This window comes from Nuphar pumila, chromosome 1 (genome assembly GCF_984573655.1).
Source record: "Nuphar pumila chromosome 1, dmNupPumi1.hap1.1, whole genome shotgun sequence".
Lineage (NCBI taxonomy): Eukaryota > Viridiplantae > Streptophyta > Magnoliopsida > Nymphaeales > Nymphaeaceae > Nuphar > Nuphar pumila.
Window position 1 is genome coordinate 11,375,585 of NC_143249.1, and position 21,951 is coordinate 11,397,535.

Sequence of the window (21,951 nt, forward strand, 5' to 3'; positions counted from 1 at the left end):
GGCTCATGCTCCCTGCCTGCTAGGACAGAAAAGGCAGGGGAGGGAGCAGAGGCTCCCTGCCGAACCTGCCTCAACCGAAAATAGGACAGGGGGTGCAACCCCATGCTGAAAATGAGACAGGCAGGGGCTCTGCCCCTACCGGTCACTAGATCAAGGCAGGGGGCCGAATGTAATAACCGGAAAAAAAAATTTAAATCATTTCGGACCTGGGTCGGATTCGATCCCCGTAAAGAGGAGGGCTATCGATAGGCCGTAAGGGCCTACCGAGCGGCGCCCACTCCCCCTTTTTGTTGCTTATAAATGAAGCAGGGGGGAGGGGGAAGCATCAAATGCTTTCCCCTCCCCGTTGCCTCTCCTCTCCCTGATTTCCCCCTTTCTCCGGCTCCCCCTCCTTCTCGCCATCTGTGAAACCCGCCGTCACTGACACCCGCTACTCGCCTCCGTCCAGTGCCGTCTGCCTCCGCCGGCGACCTCCAAGTGAGTCCCCCTCTCCCTCGTCTTCTTGTTTCCCGCATGAGAGGGGGGGAGGGAACCCCTCCGCTTGCGGCCTCGGCAGATGGGGGGGTGGTTTCCGGCAGGGGGGTTTCGCCCCCCTACCTTGCGATTTCCGGCAGGGGGCGAGCCCTTGCCTTTTGGTGCCTTTCGGCAGGGGGTTTTGCCCCCTGCCTTGCGATTTCCGGCAGGGGGTTTTGCCCCCTGCCTTGCGATTTCCGGCAGGGGGCGAGCCCCTTGCCTTTTCGTGTTTTCGGCAGGGGGTCTCGCCCCCTGCCCTCTTGTGTTTTCGGCAGGGGTTCTTGTCCCCTGCCTTCTTGCGTTTTCCGGCAGGGGTTTCACCCCCTTGCCTTGTGTCTTCCGGCAGGGGGCGAGCCCCCCATGCCTTATGTTTTTCCGGCATGGGGAGAGCCCCCGGCCTTCTTATGTTTGTCCTGCAGGGGGCGAGCCCCCTACTTTCTTATGTGTTTTGGCAGGGGGTTTTGCCCCCCTGCCTTGTGTTTTCCGGTAGGGGGCGAACCCCCTGCCGTCTTGTGTTTTCCGGTAGGGAGCGATCCCCCTGCCTTCTTATGTTCTCCGGCAAGGGGAGAGCGCCCTGCCTTATGTTTTCAGGTAGGGGGCGAGCCCCTGCCTTCTTATGTGTTGCTGCAGGGGGTTTCACCCCCCTGCCTTGCATTTTCTTGCAAGGGGGCGAGGCCCCTCCCTTCCTGTCCTCCTCGGCAGGGGGCTTTGCCCCCCTGCCTTGTCCTTTCCACCAGGGGGCGAAGCTCCCCCTGCTCTTCTATTGCTTCCCGTCAGGGGGGGGGGGGTCTGCCCTGTTTCCTATTGAGGTGGGTTTGGCAGCTATGTCATTGGGATTCGGCTAGTAGGGTGCCACACCCGCATTGACGAGGGTGCGGGTGCAGGTGCGGTCAACCCGACCCTGGGTGCGTTGACCGCACCCAGGGTCATTTTTGTCCTTTTTTGGGGATTTTTTTTTAAAAATAGTTTTTTGCCTTATGAAATGGGCTGCGTAATTTTAAAAAAAAATCTTTAGGGGGGGCGCTGCCCCCCTATACCCCCCCCCCCGCCAGGGGCGGCCCCCCTGGGGGACCTGCTCCGGGGGGAGCCCCCGGACCCCCTTCTTGCAAGGGTAAAAACAATGAATCGGGCTCCACAACTCATCACTTTCATCTTTGGGGACAACCATATAAGATAAAAAAATTGTAAAAAGCAAGTTGGGCATAAATGTCATGGAGCTTAACAACTACCATACATTCATACATATACACTGTACATGATATATATATATATATTTCATTTTTGCCCCTGCCACACCCTCGCACCCGGTTTTTTTGGAAGTGCCGAATCCCCGTTCCCGCACCCGCACCCGCACCCGCACCCATGTGACATAGTTTGGCAGGGAGCCTCTGCTTCCTCCCTTGCCTTGCTGCCTCTGTCCTTCTAGTGCAAGGAGCTAAGCTCCTTGCCTCTCCTAGTTTTTGGGGTCTGGTACCACTGCAGGTCTTACTGGAGCCGTTGTAATAACTGCAAATTTTATGCAGTTACCTAGAAATTATATATATATATACATATATTTATAATTAACGTGATTTGGGCCTAGGATCTGTTACCCAGATCCAAAAGAAATATATAAATGGGTAATAAAGTATATATATAATAATAATACTAAATAAATAAATAACTAAGATTAATTGTTATAAGGAAATAATAATAAATAAATTTGTCGAATCCACAGTTGGACCCAAATGGATCCAACCCATGGATCCACCGTTATTTGCGCGACCTAGATCTACATTTCTAAACATCCGGATCCAAATCACGATCGAATCCAGCGTCGCGGGTCGGACCCAGACCCGACCCGCACCCTGTGTAATAAAAAAAAAGAAAAGGCAACCCGATATGGGTTGCCTGATAAAAACAGAGAGAAAGGAAGCTAGGGTTCAGTGTAAACCCTAACTGATATCACATGGGAGGGGGTGGGCCGGAGCGCAACCGCCGGGGGTCGCCTCTCGTTAAATGGGGGAGAGGACCTCGCCTCTCTACCTCCTGCTCTCGCCTCCCTATTTGCTTCACACCCACCGTCTCTAATCTCCGTTTTTCCTCCCGCTGCCTATCTCTCACTCTCTTTCCGGTCGACTGCTCCGACCACTTGCTGCCGTCGTCGCCAGCGACCAATGCCGCCGGTGACCTCCTTCTCGCAGCAGAGTCAACCATCTCTTCCTCTGCAACATCCCTGCGCTCTTCCTCTCTCGCCTCTCTCTCGGCTCTGCACTCCCTGCGTGCGACTGAGCCGACGCTGGATCTTCTCTCTCTCTGCATGCGATGTTGGTCGATGGCAGTGCCGCCTCCCTCTCGCCGTCGATGTCGTCGCCATCGACCTCCCAACAACCCAAGCTGATGTTCCTCCTTCCCTCACGTACTCCCTCAACTTCCTCGGCTCGTCAGAGGAGACCCCACACTGGCAAGCCTTTCGTCTCTCTCTCTCTCTCTCGCTCGCTCGCTCCCATCCCTGTCGACAACCTCGACCATCCGCAACCACCAATGTCGTCGACGACCCTCCACTCGTGACAGCAACCTCTGAGCGCCGGAACAGGTAGTGTAATAACCACAAATTTTTAGGCTTTTATTTAAATATTTTATAATATAAAATTTCATAACGATGTGATTTGGGCCTGGGATCCAAGTTGCGGATCCGGGACCCATAAAGGGGTCTTTATATATATATTTATCTCGTAAAACATATATGTACTTGTATAAGTGCAAAAAATTTAATTAGGCGAATTATTCAAGAGATAGCTACGTATATAATGTATATATGGGCTTGGGATCCACATTTCGGATCCAATACCCAGATAGGATCCATATGGATATAGGTAAAATACCCTATATATACGTATACATGATTAAATATATATAAAAATATATATTATATGAGTATTTTTAGGGGATCCACGATTGGATCCATTTGGATCCATACCAAGTGGGAGGCAAGGGTCCAAAGTCGCGGTCGGGTTTGGATCCCGAGCCGCAGGTCGCAGACCCGTACCCGGCCCTCTTGTTAAAAAAAAAATAGGGGCTCTTAGACCCGGGTCGGACCCGACCCAGATCCATAACCCGGTAGTTTTTTTTTAAAAACCCGATATCGGGCTGCTGTTTTTAAAAGGGGGAAAGTAAGGCAAGAATCGTGCCTAGGGCACGATTCCTGCTGTATCGAAAGGGAGGAGGGGGGAGCGGTTACAGATGGAGTAACCGAACCCCGCGCCTCTCGGCAAGAGAGAGGGGGGTTTCGGCGATAAAAGGGAAGTGGAAGAGGGGGTCTCACCCTCTTCCCTCGTCTTTCTCTTTCTTTTTTCCCCCGTCTCTCTCTCTCTCCCTCTCTCTCTCGTGTGGGCATGCATCGGAGAGGTGGAGGTCGCCGGAAAGCTGCAGCCACCACAGGCTACGGCAGCCCCCCTTCTCCTGTCATTTCCCTTGCGTGCAACAATCACCGATACCGGAGCAGTCGAGGCCGGTGGAATCGCTCGCCTTCTCACGATAGCCGCAACCCTCAAACGTGGATTTTTGAGGTACGTTTTTTTTTTCTTTTGATTCGAATATTGAAAAGTGCATAAATCTGATTTATATGATATTTTCAAAGGAAACCATGAATCTGATTTAGGTTCCCATAATCAACCTATGTAATATTGATATATGCTGGACATGTGTATTTCAGATTTTTAAAACCCCTCTTCCCCTAGCAAAAGCATGCTTGTATGACCGATGCACACACACACACATATTCTATATATTTATATATGACAAATCTGTTACAAAACTGTGTTCGATAATAAATCTGGGTATTTATTATGCAATCCAGTTTGTAAATCTTTGATAGGATTTAAACCCGTGTCCAGCATGCTTAATCTGATACAAATATGTATCTGATTCAAGAACCGTGTTTCTCATTTGTGTACGCTAGAACTTGCTGTAATATGAGTCTTATTATATATTTATAATATTTTCTTAATGGGCATGTTGTATGATTTTTTCTTTTCTCATGAGATTCTATAGGCAAAGGACTTAGTCTAGTGTTTATGAATCTACAAGAATCATTCTTATAAAATAATTTTTTTTTTTTTTTATGAAAAACGTGGGTTTTACAAGAACCCTTCTCACAGGCGGCAGGGGTTTTACCCCTACCGACCTGTCAGCAAAGTGGCCCTGCAGTAAAAGACCAACAGGCAGGGGCTTTTGCCCCTGTCGGTCGACGGAAGGAAGAAAAGAAAAGAGGAAGAGAAGGCGGTAGAGGGGTATGCACCTGGGTTGCCAGCCGTAGGTGGCCGGACGTAGGGCGAGAACGGAGGGTGCCGACCGAGAGGCCATCGGTGAGCCCTTGGGACTAGGGCGGCAAAGGTTGGCGAGGCGCAACCGACAACGAGTCTGGGGGGTTGCCCAGGTGGGTGCCGACGAACGAGGTCGGGGAGAGACGGTGCCAGGGAAGGGTGGCTCACCGAAGCTCGGAGGTCGCCGGCGGTTGAAGCACAGGGGACGGAGACGGGAGGCGGTGCAGAGAGAGAGAGAGAGAGAGAGAGAGAGAGAGAGAGAGAGAGAGAGAGAGAGAGAGAGAGAGAGAGGCGGTCGGGGGAGAGTGCAGAGAGAACGAGAGAGCAGGAGAGGGGTTTCGTATTTGAACCCCCCTGCCTCGTTGTCTTTAGAAGGCGGTGCCTCTATTGGGTTCGGGTCTGGATCCGACCCGAATCCAAGTTATATTTTTTTTTCGAGTGTTTTACACTAGCACCTAAGCCCCGAGTAGCACTTTTGACTACTTAGTTAATCATGATTTTTTATCATGCCAATTAATCATGATTTGTCAAAAAATCAAAAAATCCAAACACTGAGGTTGACCGACTGTTATCATCGCAAAATTTTTCCCTCTCCCTCCCTCTGCGGGAGTGAGATAAACGATTCCGCGAGTCAAACTCGACCAAAGTTTTGAAAATTGGTTTTGAAAATTACTCGCCTCCGTTTTAAAAATTTGCGGGAAAATTTCGTGAAATGAGATCCGCCTGTCGGGATCAATTGTTCACTTTGACTAAGTTAAATTATCTAAATCATGTTCTATTTTCCTAGAATGCACAGAGAATCAGGCATGTGCTATGGAATTTGAAAAATATGCAAGTTTGAGAAATATGATGTTTGCTTTGGAAAATTGAAATGTGCTTGGAAAATGCTTGAGAAATACTTGGGAAAATCATTGAATTTTATTGAAAATCAGAAATTGGCATTGTAAAATGAATTCTCAGGAAAACTTGAACTTTAAGAAAATCGATTTTTAAGATTTGGAATTGCTTTTTCTAAGAAAATGGATTTGAGAATCTTTAGAAAATCAGGAAATTCATTGGAAAAGGATTTTTGAAATGGAAAATGGATTCTCAGGAAATCTTGGATTCTAAGAAAATCGATTTTGGGATTTGAAATGAAACTCAGAATATGGAAATCTTAGAAAATCTTGATTTGATCTTGGAAAGTACTTTGAAATCTTACTTGAAAATTCAGAGTTCTGAGAAAATCAGATCCTGAGAAAGACTTGGAATTTTTTGAGAAAACTGATTTTTCTGAAATTGAATTTGGGAAAATGACTTTGAAAATAATGTAATTTGAATGATATGAATGAATGAATATGAATTTTAAAAGAGAATTTCATTGAGGAATTGGGAAATCCTTTTGAGTTTTGAGAAATACTATAACGCCCCAAAATTTCGAACCTTATAAATTCCTTAAAATAGTTGGAAAAATTCCTTTTCTTTACAGAGTTTATTTCTAAAATCAGCGGAAACAATTTCTTTTAAAAGAAAAAGGACAGGTTTGACAACCTTGGGCACGTTAGCGAGAAAACAAGGGTTTACCATGGACGATCTGCAATAATACTTAGGAAGCCATTTCTTCTATTTAAAGAGAGTATCAAGTTTGTACAAAATTTGGGTTTCCTCAAGGGAAAACCGTATCAAAAACCAAAATGTCCAGGAGAAGAACTACGAGCAGAAACAGTGGATCCTTAAATCATCTCGCAGTCGCAACATCGCCTGATGCACCTAATCGTCACCTGTACCCATGAAATGGGTTAGTTTTGTGAAAAACTAGCAGGAGAGTACAAAGACAAAGAACTAAATTAGGCATAGTTAATTTATGCAGCAGGTAGTAACGAGCAAACTAAGCAGATAGACTGGGGGAATAAGCTAAGTACAACAAACTGAAAAGGGTGTGCATGCTCAATTTAGTTATTACTTGATAACCGGCTATGCGGGTACATACATGGCACGTGAGTCGAAACAGTCGAGTCCAAGCCGAGTATTCATTATGTTAAGTATTTTAATATACCTCGGTTGTCTGACTGAATCCTATTCCTATGGAGACGACCGATGGTCGAGAGAGTAAGTCCCCAAGGCCTGATAGGGATGCATCCAACTTCTGCAGAAGTGTTAGGCTAACTTATGTAGCCCCTATCCCTCCCCCTAACCTCCGATGACTGGGGAAAAACGGGTCTTTTGCCCTTTTTGAAAACCCATAAATGGTCTGTCCATCGGAGTTGGTACCCTTCGTCCTCTCTTTTGACGAAGCCAGGATGAATTGAGCGCGATGGGGTTTCTTAGCCGTTGCCTCATTCTTCATGCTCTGGTCTATTAGACCGAAACGAACATCTTGCCTATGAAGGCGATCCCACTCTTATATGTGTTTTCAACAACCTGCACTAAGCATTAATCGAGGTCATAAGACTCTCTCATCCAATCTTCGTAGTACTAACATGTCTCGCATGTTCAAGAAGTACACTTACGAGGAAAGGGATACAGATCCTTAATAGGAGCCTCAGGAGTGTGTTTCACAAAGATATAATGTTTTTAAAAACTATTTTAACATATCAAATCTTTCGAAACGACACACAACTTGCCAACATAAGGCATGTGATTTTCTCGAATCTGACATCCGATGACGCAGTGTCTGGGTGCTATGTAAGCCACGACACTGGTTTTGGTAATGGACTTCACAAATGAACCCATCACCTAAGAACTTGATCTTGCCCCAGATCAAGGGTTCTCCCAAAACATATCGGGTAGAAAGAGGAATAGGTATTCCTCCCTAGTACACTGAGTCTATGGCAGGGCAAAAACAAAAGACAATAATGCGAAAAAAAGAAGTGCCTGGGCGCGAAGCGCGACGGCAAACAGGAACTGCGAAAGCAAGGGACAAGGATCGCGAAACCGCGTCCTTGAATTAAAGGACAGTAAGTAGTAACTATGAAAGCAAAAGGACAAGGACCGCGAAGCCGCGTTTTTGAATTAAAAGACAATAAGCAGTAAATACGAAAGTAAAAGCCTAGGCGCAAAGCGCGACGGCAAACTGAAATGCGAAAGCAAAGGACAAGGATCGCGAAACCGCGTCCTTGATTTAAAAGTGTACTTATATACATATAAGTATATAAATATATCATTAAGTCCTTTCGATCATTAATTAGTTAAGCTTGATTTAATCATTTAAGTCCTTGTGCAACTTCTCCTACCTTGGAGTATTGCGAGAATGAAGCCGTCTACGAACGTAAGTGATCGTCGGTTTAGTTCGCGGGGCGCGAACGGGCTCCGTTGCGTAACACTGCAAAAGTACGTAGTTTAGCATGTATAAAATGAATATAGGTAGGGAGAAAGCTCGGTTTCTCCGCAACTCAATGCAGGGGTCATCGGCCCCTACCGTTACGAAAGAGAACGGGGTAAGGTCCAATGACCCATGCCATTAAAGGAGATGGGTGCAGGGGCCATCGGCCCCTGCTGGATATCTAAAGGAGGGCAGGGGCCTTCGGCCCTTGCCGTGATAATAGTAAGAGGGGCAGGGGCCTTTGGCCCTTGCTAAGTCTTCAAAAGGAGGGGCAGGAGCCTTCGGCTCCTGACAGCCTTCGGCTCCTGACAGCCTTCTTAAAAGAAAGGGGCAGGGGCCGAAGGCCCCTGCCAAGGGAATGCATAGGGGGAGAGTGCAGGGGCCAAAGGCCCCTGCCGAGTCCTTGCTCGCCAAAAAAAAAGAGACAAGGGCCTCTGGCCCCTGTCGGTTAAAAGAGGGGCAGGGGCCAAATGGTCCCTGCTGGGATTCCGAGGGGTGGGGCAGGAGCCTTCGGCTCCTGCCTCCTCTCTTAAGGAGAAGGGCAGGGGCGATGGCCCCTGCCAGAAAATTAAAAGGGCAGGGGGCTCCGCCCCTTGCCTGCTAAAAAGAGGAAAGCAAGGGGGGCGGAGCCCCCCTGCTTGTCGAAAAAAGAGGGAGGCAAGGGGGCGGAGCCCCTTGCCTGTCGAGATAAGAGGAAGGCAAGGGGGAGGAGCCCCTTGCCTGTCGAGAAAAGGAGGAGGAAGGCTCGGCAAGGGCCGCCGGCCACCTGTCGGCCTTCCGGCGAATCAGGGGGAGGAAAAAGGGGGAAAAAGAGGGGGGAAAAGAGGGGGCTACCTGGGCTGCCGTGAAGGGGGGGTTCGCCGGAGAGTGTGGCGCCGGGAAGGGGGTTGGCCGACGTCGGCAAAGAGAGAGAGAGAGATAGAGTCGGGGGAAGAGAGAGCAGAGGGGAAAGAGACGAGAGATGAGAGAGAGAGTCGGGGGAGGCTCGTAGGCCCTCCCTCTCCCTTCTCGTCTTTTAATAGGGAGGGGGCGCACACAGGCCCCCCCCTGTGTCGCCGGAGAAGCCCCCTGCCGTGGGCTGCCAGTCCCCTCAAAAAGGGTTTTCGAGGGGCTGGCACGGGTTGGATCCAGGTCGGGTCTGGACCCGACCCGGGTCCGATCTTTTTTAAAATTTTTTTTTTAACTGGTTTTTACAAAAAGGGCAGGGGCCTCCGCCCCCTGCTTGCTAAAAAGAGGAAAGCAAGGGGGGCGGAGCGCCCTTGCTTGTCGAAAAAAGAGGGAGGCAAGGGGGCAGAGCCCCTTGCCTGTCGAGAAAAGAGGAAGGCAAGGGGGCGGAGCGCCTTGCCTGTCGAGAAAAGGAGGAGGAAGGCTCGGCAGGGGCCGCCGGCCACCTGCATGCCTTCCGGCGAATCAGGGGGAGGAAAAAGGGGGAAAAAGAGGGGGGAAAAGAGGGGGCTACCTGGGCTGTCGTGAAGGGGGGGTTCGCCGGAGAGGGTGGCGCCGGGAAGGGGGTTGGCCGAAGAGGGTGGCGCCGTGAAGGGTGTTGGCCGACGTCGGCAAAGAGAGAGAGAGAGATAGAGTCGGGGGAAGAGAGGGCAGAGGGGAGAGAGACGAGAGATGAGAGAGAGAGTCGGGGGTCGGGGGAGGCTCGTAGGCCCTCCCCTCTCCCCTCTCGTCTTTTAATAGGGAGGGGGCGCACACAGGGCCCGCCCCCTGTGTCGCCGGAGAAGCCCCCTGCCGTGGGCTGCCAGTCCCCTCGAAAAGGGTTTTCGAGGGGCTGGCACGGGTTGGATCCGGGTCGGGTCTGGACCCGACCCGGGTCCGATCTTTTTAATTTTTTTTTTTAACTGGTTTTTACATCCAACTCTCCTTAAAATAATTTCGTCCTCGAAATTAATTTGAACTTAACGATCAATGTACAAGTCAGGGTATTTCTCCCTAATATCAGAGTCGGGCTCCCAAGTACATTCCTCTATTCCATGGTGCTTCCAGCGCACCTTTACAAGAGATATCGTCTTTGATCTAAGCACTTGCTCTCGACGATCAACGATCTCGACTGGTCTTTCCTCGAAAGACAAATCCTTCTGAATGTCTACATCATCATAATGGATGATGTGTGATGGGTCGTGAACGTATTTCCGAAGCATGGATACGTGGAAAACATTATGGATCTGAGCGTACTGAGGAGGTAAAGCCACACGATAAGCTGCTTCACCAATCCGTTCCAGGATCTCGAACGGTCCGACAAATCTAGGGCTTAGCTTTCCCTTTTTCCCAAAACGAAAAACGCTCTTTGTGGGAGATACCTTAACAAAAACCATATCTCCTATCGAGAAGGTGAGCTCTCGACGACGACGATCCGCGTAACTTTTCTGCCGACTCTGTGCAGTACGGAGTCGCTCTCGTATCATCTGCACCTGCTGAGTGTAGTGTTGTAGCACTACAGGAGATTCCATCCTTCGGTCGCCAACCTCATCCCAGTAGAGAGGCGAACGACAGGGCTTTACATACAAGGCCTCGTAAGGGGCCATCCCGATGCTAGCGTGATAACTGTTATTGTACCCGAATTCCGCCAGACTGGTTTGAGAATCCCATTCTCCCTTCCAGTCCATCATTCACGCACGCAGCATGTCCTCCAAAGTCTGAATTGTGCGTTCAGACTGTCCGTCAGTCTGAGGGTGAAAAGCGGTATTGAACTTTAAATTCATACCCAACGCGATTTGAAGTTGTCCCCAAAACCTCGAGGTAAACCTCGGATCACGATCGGAGATGATCGATACCGGAATACCGTGCAACCTCACAATCTCACGAATGTAGAGATCCGCCAAACTGTCTAAGGACTGACTAATACGGATAGGAAGGAAATGAGCCGATTTGGTGAGTCGATCAACGATCACCCAAATCGCATCGTTCTTTCTTCGTGTCCTTGGCAAACCGACGATAAAGTCCATAGTGATGTCTTCCCACTTCCATTGTGGGATCTCCATTTGCTGCATCACTCCGCCAGGTCGTTGATGCTCGATCTTAATCTGCTGGCAAGTCAAACACTTAGAGATGTATTCGGCCACGTCTCGCTTCATCCCGCTCCACCAATACCGGCGTTGCAAGTCTTTGAACATCTTCGTGTCTCCTGGATGAATCGTATATTTGGATTTATGGGCCTCTTCGAGAATTTCGTCTCTCAAAACGAGATCATTTGAGACCCAAAGACGATTTTTGAGCCAAATGCTTCCATCGTCCTTAAGTCGGAAATGAGTATCGGTTTGCTGTGTACGAGCCTTCAGCTTCTCGTACTGCGCATCAGTCTTTTGCCCAGCAAGGATCTTGGCTAATAGCTCAGGTTGAGCTATCAGATTAGAAAGACTGATGGAATTTGATGAGACTGCAAACGGTTTCCATGAGACCAAATCCTCAATCAACTTCCAACCCACGTATAATAGGTTGATGAAAACGCTAGAAGCCTTACGGCTGAGAGCATCAACTACCACGTTCGCCTTTCCTGGATGGTAGGAAAGGGTGAAATCGTAATCCTTGAGAAATTCTAGCCACCGTCGTTGCCTCATATTAAGTTCCTTCTGTGAAAACAAGTACTTGAGGCTCTTATGATCCGTAAAAGCCTCGAATTGTTCCCCGTACAAGTAGTGTCGCCAAATCTTCAATGCGAACACCACAACTGCTAATTCCAAATCGTGAGTCGGATAATTCTTCTCATGAATCTTAAGTTGACGTGATGCGTAGGCAATTACCTTACCGTTCTGCATTAGGACGCAACCCAAGCCTATCCCGGAAGCGTCAGTATAAATTACGAAGCCGCCTTGTCCTGAAGGCAAGGCCAAGATAGGAGCGGTAGTAAGTCGTTCCTTCAGCAACTGAAAACTGTTTTCGCACGAATCGTCCCATACGAACTTAACCTCCTTCTTTAGCAGCTTTGTCATAGGCAGAGAGATTTTGGAAAAGTCTTGGATAAATCTTCGATAATATCCAGCTAATCCAAGGAAACTTCTGATGTCATGAACATTCCTCGGTTGTTGCCAATTTAGTACGGCCTCCACCTTGGCAGGATCTACGGATACGCCTATCTCGGATATAACATGTCCCAAAAACATAACCTCCTTGAGCCAAAACTCGCTTTTAGAGAATTTAGCGAACAAACACTCCTTCCGCAAGGTTTCCAAAATGATTATCAGGTGTTTGCGATGTTGATCCCAGGTCTCCGAGTACACCAGGATGTCGTCAATGAACACGATGACGAAGGTGTCTAAAAAGGCTTTAAACACACGGTTCATGAGGTCCATGAAGGCTGCAGGAGCGTTGGTGAGTCCGAAAGGCATGACAGTAAACTCGAAATGCCCATACCTGGTTCGAAAAGCCGTCTTGGAGATATCATCTCCCTTAATTCTGAGTTGATGGTATTCTGACCTAAGGTCGATCTTTGAGAAAATCTTGGCATTCCGCAGTTGATCGAACAGATCTTCGATACGCGATAACGGATACTTATTCTTTATCGTGGCCTGGTTGAGCATTCGATAGTCGATGCACAACCGCAATGATCCGTCTTTCTTTTTAACGAATAAAACAGGAGCTCCCCAAGGCGAGACACTGGGGCGAATGAATCCTAGATCCATCAACTCCTGTAACTGCTTCTTGAGTTCCTCGAGCTCGGTTGGCGCCATACGGTATGGAGCTTTAGAAATTGGCGCAGTACCTGGTAGCAACTCGATGTTGAATTCAACCTCTCGTGGTGGGGGAAGTCCTGGCAGCTCCTCTGGGAAGACGTCCGGAAAATCCCGGACCACCTCCAGATCTCTAATCGAAACTTGCGTCGACTCGGACTGGACGGCACTGACTAAAAAGGCAGTACATCCCCTTCTCAGGTAATGTTGTGCCTTTAGCGAAGAAATCATCTTGCTTGCACGGACCGCCTTCACGAACTTGAATTCCACCTTAGGCATCCCTGGTGGAGATAGCACAATCTTGCTTTCATGGCAAAAGATTTTGGCATGGTACTTGTGCAGCCAATCCATGCCTAGGATGACGTCAAATTCGGTCATATCTAGAAGGATAGTGCAGGCTGGATAATGTCGATCTGCCAAGACTACGTCCAAAGCTAGCACGTAGGTCGCACAAATAGTGCTCTTCCCAATCGGGTTAAAGACGTTGAGAGTATTATCTAACGAACTTACAGGTACGTGCAAGAGTTCAGCAAATTTTACAGAAATAAAAGAATGAGTGGCATCGCAATCAAAGAGTACGAAAGTTGCTTGGTTAGCAATCAAGATGGTACCTTGCACAAGTTCGCCCTTGGTCAACTGTTCGACCGTGGCAGTGTAAACGCGTCCCGGTGCTTTCTTCTGGCCGCTGGACTGTGGTTGTTGCGCCTGGTAAGAATGTTGCTGTTGTTGCGGCGGTGGTCGGGGGAGCAGAGGTGCTCCACTATTCCTTCTGAGGTCGTCAACTGCCTTCTTGCGGCACTCGCGTGCAAAGTGGCCCATCTTGCCACAGTACAGGCATTCGCCTGTAAGAAGAGGGCATGCTTGCCCGGGGTGAGGTCGTCCGCATTTGGGGCAGACATCGCCCGCCTGCTGCCGGGCGGGAGGGTTGCCCTGAGGACGCTGACGTTTGGAAGGAGGATATGGCTTTCTTCCACCTTCCTTGTTTACGAAAGAGGGCGGTCGCTTGGTTTGACTGCCAGAGTGATATCTCTTTTGATCGTTACCCGCAATGGGTGGCTTCTTGCTTTGGGTGCTCTTAGAGCGTTCCCAATTCTCGGTCAGGAGAGTGGCAGCAGCAACAGCTGCGGAGAGAGTTGATGGCATGCTGTTTAGGACCCTAGGTCGGAGTCCTTCCTTTAATCCGCGGATGAATTTCCCCGCCCGCTCCCGATCATCAACAAATAAGTTGGGGCAATGACGCTCCAACTCCTGGAACCTGGAGATGTAGTCCACCAGACTTGACGAGCCTTGGCAAAGTTCCAAGAACTCCACCTTTTTCCTCTCCCTAGCATGAGGAAAATAGTTCTCTAAGAAAGCCTTTTTGAAGGACTCCCAAGGAATAAGCGAATCTGCTGAGAACTGGATGTTCCGAGTCGTGTCCCACCAATGGCGGGCGGCACCCAAAAGTCTGAAAGTACCGAAAATAGTCTTCTTGTCTTCTGGTTTTGACCTATGGTCGGAGCTGTACAGCTCCGGCAAGTCGGATCAGAATCCGGCGACTCTAGGATTTAGGGCAGACAGACAGGTTTCGGGAGAAAATGTGGGAAAAATATCAGATAGATGGGAAAATGACTGAAATTTTAGGAAAATGTCCCTAACAAACAGACAAATTTCATCTTTTTACAACATTGGGATTCGGGTTACGGTTTGGAAATGGGCACACTGTTATCAGAGACTTGGATCTCTTAAATTTTCGGATATTGAAATCTGACAGACAAAAAATAATTTCAGGAAAAATACTTGGACAATTCCAAAAATTCCCAAATTTTGGGAAATGAGAGGGGAATGGGTTAGGAATAACCTTCATGTTAAAAGTTTTTGCATTAGGGCGGACACAGCACATTAGGGTCGGTCTATACCCTGACAAAGAAAAATCGAGGTTTTCCCAGGGGTCTGGGAAAATCGATTTTTAACAGAGGTCAAATCTACTTATAAAAATCTCAATTTTTTCAGACAATTGGTAGATTCCACCGTGAATCTACTATAATTTTTAGGGGGAGATTCGGATATCCCATCTAGGAGATCTCAGGCCGACAAGTCTGCTAAAAACAATTCTGGAATTTTCAGGGGGTTCAAAACCTGGTTCGGAATCCGATTCAATATTTCATTTTTTTGGACAGAATACGAATCTCAAAAGATCATTTTTTTTAGATGACCACTGATAAACGTATGCATCCACCCTAAAAAGATCACGATTTATTGAATACATTCAAACATAAAATAATGATATTCTCATATGCATAAAATCATGATTGACAAGCTATCAATGGAATGCCTAATAAAATCTAACCTAAGCATGCAAGATGAATAAGATACAAAACAAAAAAATAAAAAAAAATGATGCTATGTTTAAAACGTGAACTCAACAACACAGTATGAGGAAAATATTTTCAAGGAGGCATGATCATCTATATTTGATATTGCTTTCAAAATGAGAAATGTCATCCATTAGATGGAGGAATCTCACCATTTAAGTAGCCAGTGGGTCCTCTTATTTCTACCATTCGAAGTCACAAGGAAGGTCCATACATCACCCTTGTATCGATAAAGAGGTAGTGGCACTTGTTAGGCAAAAGGGCGTTGCCTTGGTGATTTTAGTCTTGTGGCTGCAAAGAGGATGGTGGTTGCTGACTATGGAAGGGCTGTTGCGGTTGCTCGGAGGTGGCTGGACCGGCCCTCTTCCACAGTTGAGAGGGCTGCACCTTGGAGTTGTGATTCAAAGTGGAGGAGCTGCTGCTTGAGCCAAGGTGGAGGTGTAGAGGATCCTGCTGTGTTGAGGAGAGAGAGAGAGAGAGAGGCGTTGAGTAACGAAGAGGCGTGAATGCCTCTTTCCTTCTTTCTTTCTTTTTTTGGTTTTTAACTTAGGGAAGAATCCTCATTCTTCCTAAGTTTTTTAGTTTTTTCATCAAAAGGGAGTTGTAGAGAGGGATTTACGTATGGGCTGGGCAAGAGAACAAGGAAGGAAGGGAAGGGAAGGGAAGAAAAGAAAGGAAAGAAAAGGAAGAGAAGAAAGGAAAGGGGAAGGAAAAGGAAAGAGAGGGAACAAAGAAGGAGGGGGGCTGGAGAGGTCTACGTGAGTGGACAAGGAGAGAGGAAAGGAAGAAAGAAAAAGAGGAAAAGAGAAGGAAGAAAGGAAAGAAAGAAAAAAAAAAGGAAAAGAAGGAGAAGAAAGAAGAAGAAAGGAGGGGAAGAAAGAAAAGGAAAGAGGAAGTAAGGGAAGAAATGAAAGAGAGGGGGCTACGGGGTTGACCCCCTTGTGGGTCCCACCTTAGGTAAAATAAATAAATAAAAATAAAAAAAGAAAATTAAGAAAATATAATAATTTTTTTTCTTTTTATATATAAATTAAAAGAAAACTGCAAATGGATGGGCCATCTCAGAGCGGGTCCAAATTCCAATTTTGAAATTCATTTTGAAGATTAGAGGGGTAAAATAGCCTTTTAGAAAATTTTCAAACGAAACGAGCTATTTTTGTCAGTTTTGAAATGAGCTCGGATTTTGAAGTTCAATACCTCGTTGCGAAGTAAATCCAACGTAGAATTTGAAAATTTGAGTTTGAAATAAATCCAGATTATTTTTCTTGAGAAAATATTTTCAAATTTAGACTCTCGGGGGTAAAAATATCAATTTTGGAAACCCAGGGTTTGAAATTGATTTCTGAAAACTTTTAAAACTCAATCTCGATTGAAATTTATAAAACTGGAGTTTTGGACTTCGAAAATAGAATGAAATATGATGAAATGTTATGAAATGCTGAGAAATGATATGAAATGATGAAAAATGACATGAAATGCCATGCGAAATGCTAACCCTGAACGAAGAATTTTGGACATTAAACCCCGATTGGTAGTTGTACCAGTTCAAAAAGTGTCAAATTTTACAAAATTTGCAACATGGTTCGAGAAATAGTTTTCAGGCTCTACCGAGTTAGAGTGACACTGGAAGTTAGGGTTTGAGCTGGATTGAACTGAGATGAACTAGATTGAGCTAGGTTTTAGAGTTTCAGAACTCAACTGGACTGACAACGCACTAACTCAACTGACCTTTCCGACTAAATTTTCAAGAAAAGCTGTCATTTTTAGAGAAATGGTACGGAATGGTCACTGGAGTGAAGTGAATTACGAATCTGAGCTGGGCTTAAGCTAAAACAAAGATCAGTAATACTGACATGAACTAAAATCAAAGCTCGAACACTAGCTCAACTGATTGAACTCAACTCAATTTCAGCTGAAACAACTGAAATGAGCTAAAATGGGCTCCTAGACACTCGGACAGGGTTTTGAACTGATACTGGAGTGCTTGAACTCCTGGTGAGCTCAAGCTAGACTTTGGGGAATATGACTGACTCAGAGACAATTGGCTTGGATTTGAGTGAGAAATGAGTTCATTTCTGAAGAAATGATCCCATTTTTGCAGGAATTGTCAGAAATGAAAATGATTTGTTCATTGTGAGCTCAGATGAGCTTGAAATGACTGACATTCTTACTGTTTTGAATTGACCAATGAGCTTGGTTGACTCCGACTGACTGGGGTTCTGGATGATATAGGGGTAAAATGATTATTTTCCTAGTGAAATGGGAAAAGTGGAGATTTTCTGAAACTGACTCGGGGTTTGACTCCTACACTGACCTAACAGGGTTGGCACTGTAACACCCCCAAATCATACCTTTGAAAAATGCGGATTTTTTTTTTCTAAGAGTTGCAGAAAACTTCCCAGAGACCCGAGGCCTTACAGTCCCAATTTCAGTTGGATAACCACACACCACAAATAAACTTACATTTATCATCCATAACCAACCAACTAAATTCTTCTATTAATGGATCAATAAGAGTCATACTCAATGTCAAAAGTGAAATAACAACTGTAGGATTTAAGTAGAACTAAAAAAAATAAAAGTAGAGCTACTCTGTCCGTAAATGAAGCAGTTTGAAGCAAATGTGACCCTCGTATCCCCTCAGAAGCGAGTCGACTTCACTGATCACCTGAGTCTGGGAAAAACCAATAAAATAGAGGGTCAGAAATCCGAAGAATTCTGCGTACAGGTTCTCTTAATGAATCAAATAAGAAAAAGAGCATAAATAAGATCTATGTAATATTTTTGAGGAATACTGTTATAAGCAATTCATAAGACAATGAACCATCCATGCAGAAATAAACTAAACATTAAGCATGAGAGAACACGAAATAAGTAATATTGATCAAATTTTAATCAATAAGGCAAATAAATGCAAAAGAGATCAACATCGTGCAATGATCAACATATAACCACTAAGTGAACAGATAAACATGCATGAACTAATGCATAGCAAGAATATACATGACTTATGTGCAATGTATGACCCCTTTATTATCTTTCATTTAAGCTCCCCTATTTCCATATGCATGTCCTATTAAATGTATACAATCTTTAAATTCATCTTTTTAATTTACCATTGCCCGCGGATACGCCAAACTGGTACAGTCCTCGAGGTCAAGTAGGGTTCTCGGGGTAACTTAGCACACAATTTGTATTTTATTATCGGGTTTCAAACCTAGCCCTCGATCGATATCAGGAAACAACACCATCCATCAGAACCTTGGAAAACAGCATCTAAAGTCGAGGACACCATGGAAAACAGCATCCACTGGCGCCACTTTATTGGTATAACAAAACAACAACAGCTGTGTCAAAACACAACACCCCCAGGAAAAATGGCGGACTCTCCCTAAAACCGTAGCCAGGAGAAGAACCTCAATATTGGGTTCAGGGGCAACAACACGCACACGGAGTTTTTGTATCCTCACGGTTTCCCCCAAACCGTAACATACAAGATTCTCACGCTAAAGCAGGGACATCAAGGAGAAAAATGAATTAAATTGTTCTTTACTTTATTTTATCTGATTATTAATTCATTTCTTTTACATTTGCAAATTTACATGCCGAATTAATAACATAAGCTTGCACATCAGCATGCTAAGCTTTTCACGGGACCATAGCTCGTGACAACATAGAACGGTGCGGTAAAACAATAATATCACATTTGATTTGTTACAATGCATCAACATAACTAAAACAGAGAACAACTGGTTCTCGAGGCCCACCCAACCCCTGATGATCCAATTGACCATCAATGCATTCATAAGCAAAAATCATCAATCGCATGCCTCCATGCATTATTTTTCACATGCCTTTCAGTGCACATTCGTGTATGCAAATTTTTGTGCATGAAACAATAAATTTATAAACGTATGCTTGAGTTCGCACATATCCAAGTTAAAAATGCATGCTTCCATTCAATGCTCACATTCATGTCCAATGCCTGTATTCACGTCAAATGTGTGCTTTCATTAATGAATCATTTAAATTACAATGTATAATGCACATGTATGTGGAGCAGTTGTGCCATAACATTTGAACTAAGCATGGTCTTCTAAGTATAAGCATGTGATCATCTCGTTCTTTGCATAGTTTTGTGCATAAAAAAAATCACCCGGTAAGCATAACATAAACCAAACATGATGTTGATCGACAAGTCAAACATGCTGTTGAACCATCAACTGGGCTCTTAACACATGAATATATATATCCATACCAAAATAAATCAGTGTACAGAAAACAAAACTGAACCATGAAGCCAACAACACCCAGTCCAAGTGGCTTTCACAAAGAATCTTTATGACAGATCTCATGCGTGAAATTTTCTCCTTTAAATCGACGCTAACCAGAAAAGAATTAACTCTGAGTCTTTGAAGTGCAAACCAATAACTAGGTGAAATCAAGGATTGTAAATGCATGATTCTACTCACAGAACAGTATGCAGTTATTGGAAGTTTGGTTACATGAATCCCTTCGAAGCACTCTAGAAGAACAAGGTAAGTGTAGAAGGACAAAATGAGTGGGAAAGAAATAAAAAGGCTGAACGGCAGGAGCACTCAGATACAGAGCCCCTGGTAAGGCAAAAAGCAGTAAACCCAATTACTGAATAACTTCGATATCATAAAAAGGATGAAGAAAAATAACTAGTTAAAAAGGTTTATTTTCACAGAACCACAAAGAAGCTTAAACTGTGGTTACAGTTGCATATTGTAAAAATTTCCTCAATTAGTCATCAAAACTACCACCAGAAGTTATTACAACCGCCAGTACATAATCTGCCAAGGAATATTTCTCTGTGTAAGATAAAACCAAATCATACAAGTCTTTATGGATCTCAGGGTTCTTATCTGTACACCCCAGGAAAGTGAAAAAATATGTGATATTGTTAATCCTCAAACCCATGGTTTAGGATTCCAGTAACTTAATCCTCCCCCCTCAGCATCCATATATCAAGGAACATCCAAACACAATATTCACAACAAAAAAAACTTCGATGGCAAATAATATATAGCTCATGTGCAAATAAAGAAATTGAAGGGGATGTGGAAATTCGTGACACCAACCAAACTCTGGCTTGGCAACGAATGGGACACACCGGGCATGTTAATGTTTATATAAAAAAAAAACAAAAGGAACAACCTGCGTACCAGCTTCTGCCAATTTCATCACACACTCAAGGTAGGCACAAAAATTGAAATCCAAGCAGGAGGGGGGTCATTATGGGAAATAGATGGGTCACATAAATGAGGTTCAGTGAATAACAAATGTGGCATCCTGACATACAACAATGCCACCTTCCCACGATTTCAGAAAAGAGTTATAACTGAAAAACAACAGGAAGAACCAACTACACCCACACTATAGAAGATATAGTTTTCCCATAGCTCAAACATAGAAAACAAGTATTCAAATATATATTTTTTTTTCTTGGATTCCCTAAAAACAATACCTAAATCGAATTTAGGTTCTTTTTCCTATTCAAGCCAAAAGAAAAACCCGTACCTTTGAATCGGTGTTTGGGGTTGCTGCCGTGAGAGAAAGAGGTTGCCGGTGACAGTAGCTAGGGAGCTGGCTTCGCCGGAGATGAGACTGGCGGCACCTCCTTGCCGACGAGAGAGAGAGAGAGAGAGAGAGAGAGAGAGAGAGAGAGAGAGAGAGAGAGAGAGAGAGAGAGAGAGAGAGAGAGACCCCCTCTTCCACTTCCCTTTTATCGCCGAAACCCCCCTCTTGTCGAGAGGCGCGGGGTTCGGTTACGCCTGCTGTAACCGACCCCCTTCTTCTCCCCTTTTGGTAATAGCAGGAATCGTGCCCTAGGCACGATTCTTGCTTTTCCCCTTCTTTAAAAAGCTGCAGCCCGATATCGGGTTTTAAAAACCCTATCGGGTTACGGATTCGGGTCGGGTCCGACTCGGGTCTAAGAGCTTCTTTTTTTTTTGTGTGTGTTAACGAGAGGGCCGGGTCCGGGTCCGGGTCCGGGTCTGCGACCTGCGGCTCGGGATCGAAACCCGACCGCAACTTTGGACCCTTGCCTCCCACTTGGTATGGATCCACGGATTGATCCTATCTGGGTATTGGATCCGAAATGTGGATCCCAAGCCCATATATACATTATATACGTAGCTATCTCTTGAATAATTCGCCTAATTAAACTTTTTGCACTTATGTAAGTACATATATGTTTTACGAGATAAATATATATATATAAAGACCCCTTTATGGGTCCCGGATCCACGACTTGGATCCCAGGCCCAAATCACATCGCTTAAAAAATTTATATTATAAAATATTTAAATAAATGCCTAAAAATTTGTGGTTATTACAGGCACTGCCCAAGAAGGGTTGTTTGAGAATAGATGAGGAAAATTTGGGGTGTTTACACCAACTTTTTTACCAATTAATCATGATTTTCTGATGAGGAAACTTCCTGAGGAATTGCTGGGAATGATTTTGGCTATGGCGATATTCTTATCGGTCACATGTTACTACATTTAATGTTTCAAAATTAAGTGGTGAATTTAGTTGCCAATTCTTTGCAAGTTAAAGGTTATTTCAATGCATACTTTATGAGTAATTTGAATCCTCCCAGAAGGGATAAAAATTAAAAACATGTGAGGATAAAAAAGAAGAAAAGTTTTTTACTTTAATAATCCAAGAAATAATTTTATTTGCATACTATTGAGAATAAAACCAGCCATTGTTCATCAAGGTTTGTTCAACATTTTAAAAACATTGAATCTGTCTATGTCTTTTTTCATGGATGATTT

General features: G+C 45.2%; 1 protein-coding gene across 1 annotated transcript in view; it reads left to right on the forward strand.

Annotated features, from left to right (window-relative positions):
• Positions 1 to 21,951, forward strand: part of LOC149847969 (ENHANCED DISEASE RESISTANCE protein (DUF1336)) — a 320,270-nt gene that overhangs the window by 128,284 nt on the left and 170,035 nt on the right. The window lies entirely within an intron of this gene.